Genomic DNA, 9,254 nt, shown 5'->3' with positions numbered 1-9,254 from the left:
AGAGCAGGAGCGTGAGTTGGCGCTGTTTCATGAAACGGGAGGCAGGACTGGATCGGGCTCCAGCGCTAACAATCTCCCACATGGAGACCGATACACAAGCAACAACGTCTTCTTCATTGAACTGATATCCTCCACTAGCGGTGTCGCACTTTTTCTTCAAACACGAATCCTCCACTATGAATCCTCCAACTTGAATCCTCCACCATGAATTCTCCACTATGAATCCTCCAACTTGAATCATTCACCTCTGCAACTCAAAGTTTTTTCTTCACTCCAGAAGACCAACTGAAGTTGTACACAACTTCAGTTTCTCAAGAGTAACACCCTCAGTCAACATATCAGCAGAGTCCAAATAGCCTTGCACCTCCAAGCTATTTCCTAAATTACTTTTGTCTCTGCTTACAACTCTCATTGCATGGGCAATATCCTGCATCTGCTGAAAGCCTTTTTCAACAAGTTTAGTCTTGTATCTCTTACTGTCATCATGCTCAGTCTTCTCCTGGTACACTCATTTGTTCTGTAATGTCTTCTTTCCTGGTGGAAGTTCTGTCAGTTCTCACTTGCTCGAACTTTCATATTGCAAGATTTCTTCGTAACTTTCGTTCTCTAACATCTGTCTGTGGAACAATAGGAATGGGTGCGCCGGACTCACTTTCCTCTTCACTTCCATCATCACCAGAACTATGAACTGCCGGCAATAGTGCATCCTGTAATTCTTCAGATACCACATTTGTGCTATCATTCTTCATATTATTGGGATTTCTGCAATTTCTATTTTATGTGACCAGCCTTGCAAAATTCCAGCAAGTTGTCTGCTGACCAGACTTTGATTTTGATCTCCCTTTATTTGAATTCCTGTCATACAATTTCCCTATGAAATCAACATTCAGAGCTAAACTCGAACATGAGATCTCGCCATAATCTTCCCTACAAACCTCCTCAGCCAAAATCAAATCACGAATATCATCACATTTCAGTTTAGATTTACCTGCAGAACTGTTAACTATCATCCTCATGGCTTCCCAACTATTTGATAACGATGTCAGCGCACTTATCTCATCATCAAAATCAATTTCAACAGACAACAATTGATTTGTAAAAATATTGAAATCATTCAAGTGTTGAGCAACAGAAACATCTTCTACCATCTTCAAGTTGAATAACTTCTTCATCAAGTACACATTGTTATTCGCCGATGACTTTTCATACAAACCTAATAAAGCTCCCATGAGATCTACTGTCGTCCTCTCGTTGACGACGTTGTGTGCAACGGACCTCGATAAGGTCAATCGAATAACCCTCAGAATTTGTCGATCGAACAAATTTCATTCAACCTCATCCATTCTTTCAAGTTTTTCTCCAATAACGGAAGATAAAATTTCTTCCCATAAAGATAATCCTCTATGTGCATCCTCCAATAACTAAAATCTGTGTCATCAAATTTCTCGATCCTTGAAACTTTCACTTCATCTGCAGCCATCATTCTTCCTCAGAGTCGAACAAAACTCTAATGTCAATATTGTTGTTGTGAGATCTATAGATATATACACCAGTTGTTGTAGTATATATATAAATCAAACATGAGAACGATAGACAAAGCGAAAAATAGAACGAAAAAAATCACACCAAAAAGAAACACAGATTTACGTAGTTCGACAAATTGCCTACGTCCACGGAGTTGCAGAGGATTTTACTAATTGAAGAATTTACATCAGTCGATTACCACGACTTACAAGAGGAATCTCTCACTTCGTTGTTCTCTCTTTTTCTCTCTCTACACCGAGATACACCGAAAAAACTCTACACAGAGATACACTGAAGAAGATAAACTTACAAGAGAAATAAACCCAACTTCTCTTCTGCCACAAGCCACCAAGAAGAAGCCTAGGGAAAACAATCTTCTTCTTCTTCCTTCTTCCTTCTTCCTTCTTCCTTCTGCCGCAAGGAACTACCTCTTGCACTTCTCTTTCTCTGCCCCAAGGAAACCAAAGAACTCAAACCGTGACTTCTAAACTAAAGGAGAGCCGCCTGAAGCCTTTTACTACAAACAGGAGGGAGCGAAAGGATGCTACGCTTCACAACATAGAAAGACATGAGCGTTTGGCGCGCGACTAAAGAGGCGGGAGGCCCGAACGAGAGATCACGACCTTTCGCAATCGAAAGAGCGGGAGCGGGAGTTGGCATTTTGCGAAACGAGAGACGGGACTGGATCGGGCTCCAGCGCTAACATAAATGAGTCGAGCTTAAGCGAGCTCAGACTTGGCTCGTGTTTAGATCCTTCAAAATTGCCCGTGTTCACAATCAGCTCGTGCACAGTGTATTCATGTTCGACACGATTTAGATATTTTTATTCTTGCTTGGCCGGTGTTCGGCTTGATATTGACTCGTTAAAGAGAAGACACATAACCACATTACCATACGAGCTGTTATGATTTCAACTTATATATAAATATATATAATATATTTTATATAAAAACTATATATAATATATTATTATATAAATAATTATATGATTTTTTTATTTCAAGCTAAAACAAGCCGAACACGAGCGAACAAAGAGCTGTTTGTGTTCGACTTTCGATAATTCAAGCTTAAAAAATTTGCTTGTGTTCGATTTTTTTACTTAAAGAACGTGTCAAACAAGAGCTATTTAATTAGCCAAACACGAGCTGTTCGCGAACGATCATTTTTGACAGTCCTAGTTGCCTCTTTAGATGATGGTCATTTTAGATGACTAGGGAACCTAACTACATTCAACTTTCAAGCTCAAATTCTAAGAAAATAAGCCACACTCACAAGTTAAAAATAATATAACCACAATAACAAAAACACAATATTCAGAACTGAAAACTTGAAGTCATCACTTTTTGCTTCAAAAGTCAACAATACAAAATTACTTAGGGTCTATTTAGGGCAGCTGTTGATTATTTATAATCTGCAGATAAGCAGATTATTCTGATAATCTGCAGATTATCAGAATAAGCTAGCTGTTTGTTTGGTGCAGCTTATTCAAAACAGCTTACTGGGAGTTGTTGTTGGATAAATGATCATTCTGCCCCTATTTGGTTAAACTATTTGCAACAGAACTGTTTATGAAAAATAATAGATAAAACATATGACTCAAAATATTACGGTTCAATTACATAAAATTAAAATACATTGCTCACCACTTCGTAAGTATCAAATACAAATAAAATAAGAAGAAATACAATAAACTGCTCAACACAAATGAAGTATAAATGAAACATAAAATTGTTGAAAAAAAAATAAGAACACAAAAGAATTATGTGGTTCGGTCAAAGGCCTACATCCACAGTAAGACATCGAATATGTTTTATTATGCATTTGTCTAAGGTTACATAGATTTGAATCTCAACGGAGAACACTACAACATTCTCTGAACTTCCTCTATACAATCAATTTTTCATATGTTTCCTCCCTTCACATATGTACCTCAACTAAACAGAAGTTGCATCACATGAACTGCAGCAAATTCCATCACAGAAATTGCAGCTAATTGCATTACCAATATAACTTGCAGCAAATTCCATCAAAAAAACTGCAGCTAAACAGAAATGACCCAGCAAAAACTTCACCAAATCATGAAGCTTTGAAAACCATGAAATGCTATTATTGAACTTCTCAAATTGGCAACCTTATTAATAAAATGAAGCTTTGAAAACCATGAACCCAATGCAAACTTCTGCATCAAATACATAAAACCAAAAGCTGCGGATCAAGCTACTTGGGCAAATACATGAACCATGAATTGCACCAAATTCAGATCAAACTGCAGCAAATAGAGAAACCATGAACTGCAGCTAATGGAGAAAGCATCTGTTACAACCAAAGGGTGGAGGAAATGCAATTTTCAATTGTAACATAAAGAAAAGAAATGGATATCTATAACTAGCATTTTTCAATCCATGAAAATCTCCACCAATTAAAGTTTGTTAAAGAAGAGAAACACTTAAAACACTGTAAGGAGTCATCAAAACCGACCCTTAAAAGAAACATGACTTCTAAACCCATCAAGATTATTTTAATAACTACAAAAAGAGAACAACCACGAGACACAGTGGAACCATGATACAAGGGTTTTTGCTTGACATTTTTCAAAACGCCGCCGCAGCCTAACGCCGCAGCCTAATAATAACTACTAATAATAACTACCAATTTTCCATTCATCTTCTTTGGATAACCAAAAGAATGGAGCCATGCATTTATTGTAAATGTTTTATATTAATACCAAGTAAAAAGGAGCCATGCATTTATGACCAATTGTTGTTAACACAAAGTAAATGTCTTATAATAATAATCATACTTGAGATTCCCCAAAGAAAGAATTCTAGAGAAGCAACTGAGAAGCAACTGAAATTAGACCCAAAGAAATTTAGAGACTCAGCTAATCAAATTCATTAAACACATCACACAAAATTAGACCCAACTGAAATTAGAACCAGCTTAGATCTATGCCTCCCACACAATGAAATTAGAACCAGCTGAGATCTAGAGACCCAGTATTGATAATCAAATTTGTTGAACGGTGCTTTTTTCATGAAATGAGCTCTGTTGAAGCATCAACAATACCATGAAAGCAATAAAACGATTGATTTGAACCAACACAACAAGTCGTTTTAGCCACAGGCATTCCACCATGAACTCTCGGTGTCAGCACGTGAATGCATAAGAAACAAGGGGTAACTTCATAACCCAAATACCACAAAATTCCTATGTACTAACCTACATTAATATGCATTTGAATAAATTTGTTTGCATATCAACACAAATAGATCCAGGACAGTTCCTATGTTTCCCGGCTTTATTAGAAAGAAAGTGCAACACTACCCAATTCATTCCAAGATAATCCAACAAAATCATCAACAAGAAAACCCTACTTTTATATCAATTGAAATTTGCCAAAATTTGGGATAGAAAAAATAGATCAGACGATAAATACTCGAAAAACTTGCATATCCTCGCCGGAGTAAACAGATCTCACCGGAGCTTACAAGTGATTCAATCTACGCGAGGGTGAAGATCGGGGAGGGAGACAGCGAGAGAGAGGGCGATGGAGAGTTGAGAAGGTCACAGAAGGAAATATTTCCCTAAACGCTAATCGTGGACGCAGGACGCAGGGTCTAGGGAGCGTCGAAAGACCCTTAACAAATACTAATGCGCGTACCGGAGCGTCACCAGAACGCAATGCGAATGGAGTTTCCAAACACATCGGTGGCGCTTTCAAAACGCCACAGCAGCCTAATAAGCTGCCCCAAATAGGGCCTTAATTGCAAAAGAAATTAAAAAAAGTGAGGCATGGTAAACAGGTTGGTAAATGTATAAAAGTTTACATGAGGCAGTAAAACACATGCCATAGGGCTTAATGCTCTGTCTATCAGCTGTTCAGTTTAAATTCACTTGTTTTCTACTTGCCAATACTTCTTTGTGCCTCTCGACACTCCAAAACAAAGATAAAACAAAAAATACCGAAACAAATTAGTGATTCATTCGAATTAAGTATTACATATGTGACTGGGGCAGATCAGATGATCTCAAACAATCATGATAAAAAGTCGCCAAAAAATCACTGTGGTTCAAACTTCAAACCACCATATGGCCCAATAAAGACAACAAACTAGACCCTGAATACAAACATAAACACTCATACACGTGGTTGAATTTATCCTAGGTTAACTCATCCACTCATACATAATGTATGTCCGTGTAATAAAAAAGTAGTATTCCATATAATGTGAAAGTATTGAAATAAATTAAAAAAAGCTACGGTAAGATTGTAAAATTGATAGAAAGTTAGTGCACACATTGAAGATATTGAGATAAAATAAAGCATAAACAATGCATGAATCTCACAAGAATATGACATCCTATTAAGCCCATTAGCAAATGAATGTGTGCGGAAGGGGATATGTTTATATTTCTATAAACAAATAGATTAGTAAGTTTTACAAAAATATAAAAAAATAAGCAGGTATAGTAGTCACATGTTCTTTTTATTTCTCAAGTTCATCACAAGTTACCCTTTACCGGCCTTTAGCACGAAATCAAAGTTTTTTTTTTTCGTGAAAAGTTCACTCTGCTTTAAGCGGGTGTTTGGCAGCAACTTTTAATATGGATTATTACTGAATTTATTAAATCCAATCAAACGATGAAATGCAGGAGTTCTGTGGATTTGTGAATTTTCAAATTTAAGGTCCCAAATTTGTCTTCAATATGGCTTAAATCCGGATTTACTAAATCCAAAAGTAGGATGGATTTAACGGATATATGATATATCGGTTTACTAAATCCTAAGAACGCTAAATCCTACTTGCAGCCAAACACCCCCCATAATAATGTAAAGCATGATAATATCCAAAGATGCAAAAATGAAAATTATAAACATAAATAATTAAATAAATATATACATATCTATATAGTTCGAAAGTATAATATAGCCAAAATAACATAGCAAACAAAACTAAAGAGTACAAAAACGTAAAAGAACTAAGATGCAAAATGATTTAATAAACAAAAAATTACACAAAGTATAATATTTCATGTTATCATAGTACCAGAATGAACAAAATTGTCCCAAATCTCCAATGCTCGATCTGCAAAAGCAAAAAGAAAAAAAAAACTAAACATTAAATTTCCCACGACATCAATAACATATATAAGCATGATTTAATAAGTCTTGATGCGTGCTAGAAAATTCACGACAGTAAAGTAATGGATTATTGTCATAGCATTGCACGAGAATTCAGTAGACACTCAGTTTGGCGTCGTCTATGGGAAATAGAGCATTCCCATCACTAAAATACTTGTAAGAATTGTTGCATGGCCACCAAGCGCAACACTTGTAAAAACAGAGCATCCCGCTCCAACACCCATCATTCCAGAAGACAGTCACGAAGCCAAGGTCATCAAGCCTCTGCATCCTCCTACTCCAAAATACATTACCCCTCTAACAAGGTGTCTTGGGTCATTCTCTGGAAGATAGAGTACGTAGAATGATGGAGTCTCAACATGAGATTCTTCATCTCCTACGCAGGGAGAGACAAACGCAACCCAAAAGAGCTCACTTACCACCAGTTCAGCATTCAACAGAAAATACCCCACTCACTGATTCTCTCCTAATGATGAAACCATTACTCTACTGCCGTGAATTTTCTAGCACACATCAAGTCTAATTTGGGTTGATATGAGTATATATAATAAGATGTCATCCAATCATTCAAATCCTTGAATCCCAACAAAACAGTTTGTTTGGATTTAAATGGGCATAACATCAATCATATCAAACAGTTTTCAAAATTTAGGCTTTTTTTGAGAAGGTTGTGACTCTTCGTTCTATATCAGTGAATGTCGACCCATGAAAAAGCTTTTTTTTTGGTGAAGCAGCATCACACAAAATTGTTTCGCAAGAACAACAATTTTTCAACATTTTAAATAACAGCCAGCCATCTCCGTTCTGCAGACGTGGCATTTAAAGAAACTTCGTTGAACGGCGAAGCTACTTCAAACAAATCCTTAATCCACATAATAAGTCCGGAGTTACAGGATTTACTAAATTCTACTTGCAGCCAAAAAAACAAAAAAAAAAAAAAACCCTCAGAGTTGCGATAATTCCATGGCGCAAACACGGCTAAGGAAGAAACAAGCCAACAGAATAGAACACTCCAAACAAAAACTAGACATGTACAAGTTATCAGCTATCTCCCTCAGCCAGCTAGGAAGCCCTACTACGCCATTGATTAAATCAGCTTGCAGCAGTTCACAAATGCGAATGTCCATAAAAACGTCACAGACAAAAGACAAAATTAAAAATAAAAAACATCAACAGGCACCTCCAAAATAAAACAAGAAATTCCTCCACATTCATCCAAAAACACCAAAATCTGAATGAAACAAACAAAAACATTGCAAGAACAGGGCAGATCAAACAACGTCACCCGCAATCAGATCAAATTGCAGAAACCCTAATCCGATTCAATACTGAAGAAAAAAACAAACTGGGTGAAAAAAAAGAAACTCATACCGATCAATTCGTGGAATAAACGCTGATGTCAATCAACTCTTCTTTCCCTTCTCAATCACAATGCACCCAACTTCTCTCCATTGTTACTTGACAGGTAAAAGCGGAGAAATGCTTCCGAGGTGCAGCGTAGGTGAACTAAAAGCAAAAATCGGACCGATTTTTTTTTAAGCTAAATTCCACGCGTTTATTACATTATTTACACCAATCGCAAAGCACAACGTACGGCGATCTAACACTCCACCATGGGAAATTTTCTCTCAATAATTTCAAAACTACAGAATAATTTACGGGATCTTATCAGGCGATTTCAGAGGAGATTAGTGTTAATCATACAGTCATTAATTACGAAATAGCATTAATGAGAGTTGTTGGCAGGGGCATGCGTACGGCTACACGTGGCAGGCTTGCATGTTGAATGTCTGTAGTAAATAACTTCCTTGCCCTTGCTAATGAAACATTAATTATTTGTTAAGCACGTAATAATAGAAATTAAGGGTTTAATTAATTTTTAATTTTTTCGTATGACAACTGATAAGAGACAAAAATATTGTTATATTCAAAACATATTATTCTTGTTTATTAAAGAGGAAGGCTGTGAAGACAGTTGCCAGTCATGCATGGTGGCAATGGGGTTCACTATAGTAATTTATTTTTAAAATGTTTAAAATATTTAAAAATTGTTTTAATATTTTAAAATAAATTTACTTTATCAATATTATTTACCAATATAATTTTTTTTCTAATTATCATATATCAATAAATCCAAAAGCAAAATAAAAAGCTAGCATGAGGGCTCATTTGATTGCTTGTGGATAAAAAATAATATTATTCCGAAACTGATATGTGAAAACTAAGGGTCCGTTTGGGGAAGCTTATAAGTGCGGAGGCGTTTTTGAAAACGCCGCAGTACCGTTTGGATCGCGTGTTTTGCCCGCATATCTGAAAACGCAATCGACCCGCTGGACTCGTTTCAGGATAAATTGTCAAGCTGCCCCAAACACATCCTAAATAATATGATATAAAATAATTTTAAGGGGTTTTAAAGCCCCCAACAACAAAATAATAAGATGTTGCAAATTGCTTCATATTTCACACAATCAAATGTCCCCCGGATGATTCATGCTACAATTTAAAAGAAAAGCAGGGATTAATTATCATAATCACATTTTATATAATATCAACTTTATTATTAAAACAGATATATATATATAGCATC

General features: G+C 36.1%; 1 protein-coding gene across 2 annotated transcripts in view; it reads right to left on the bottom strand.

The window, feature by feature from the left end:
- Positions 1 to 8,169, bottom strand: part of LOC110028825 (E3 ubiquitin-protein ligase SINAT5-like) — a 20,124-nt gene extending 11,955 nt beyond the window's left edge. Inside the window, exons 1-2 of one of the 2 annotated variants that reach the window (XM_020730829.1) lie at positions 8,039 to 8,169; positions 6,573 to 6,611 (exon numbers count right to left, since the gene is read on the bottom strand). The gene's annotated coding sequence lies outside the window, so the exon portion shown is untranslated. The remainder of the gene's footprint in view (positions 1 to 6,572; positions 6,612 to 8,038) is intronic. The other variant, XM_020730830.1, reaches the window with a different exon arrangement.
- Between the last annotated feature and the right edge of the window lie 1,085 nt (positions 8,170 to 9,254).

The sequence above is a fragment of the Phalaenopsis equestris genome, unplaced genomic scaffold (assembly GCF_001263595.1).
Source record: "Phalaenopsis equestris unplaced genomic scaffold, ASM126359v1 Scaffold000531, whole genome shotgun sequence".
Taxonomy (NCBI): domain Eukaryota; kingdom Viridiplantae; phylum Streptophyta; class Magnoliopsida; order Asparagales; family Orchidaceae; genus Phalaenopsis; species Phalaenopsis equestris.
The sequence above is the reverse complement of the archived record's forward strand: the minus strand, read 5'-3'. Positions and strand labels throughout refer to the sequence as shown.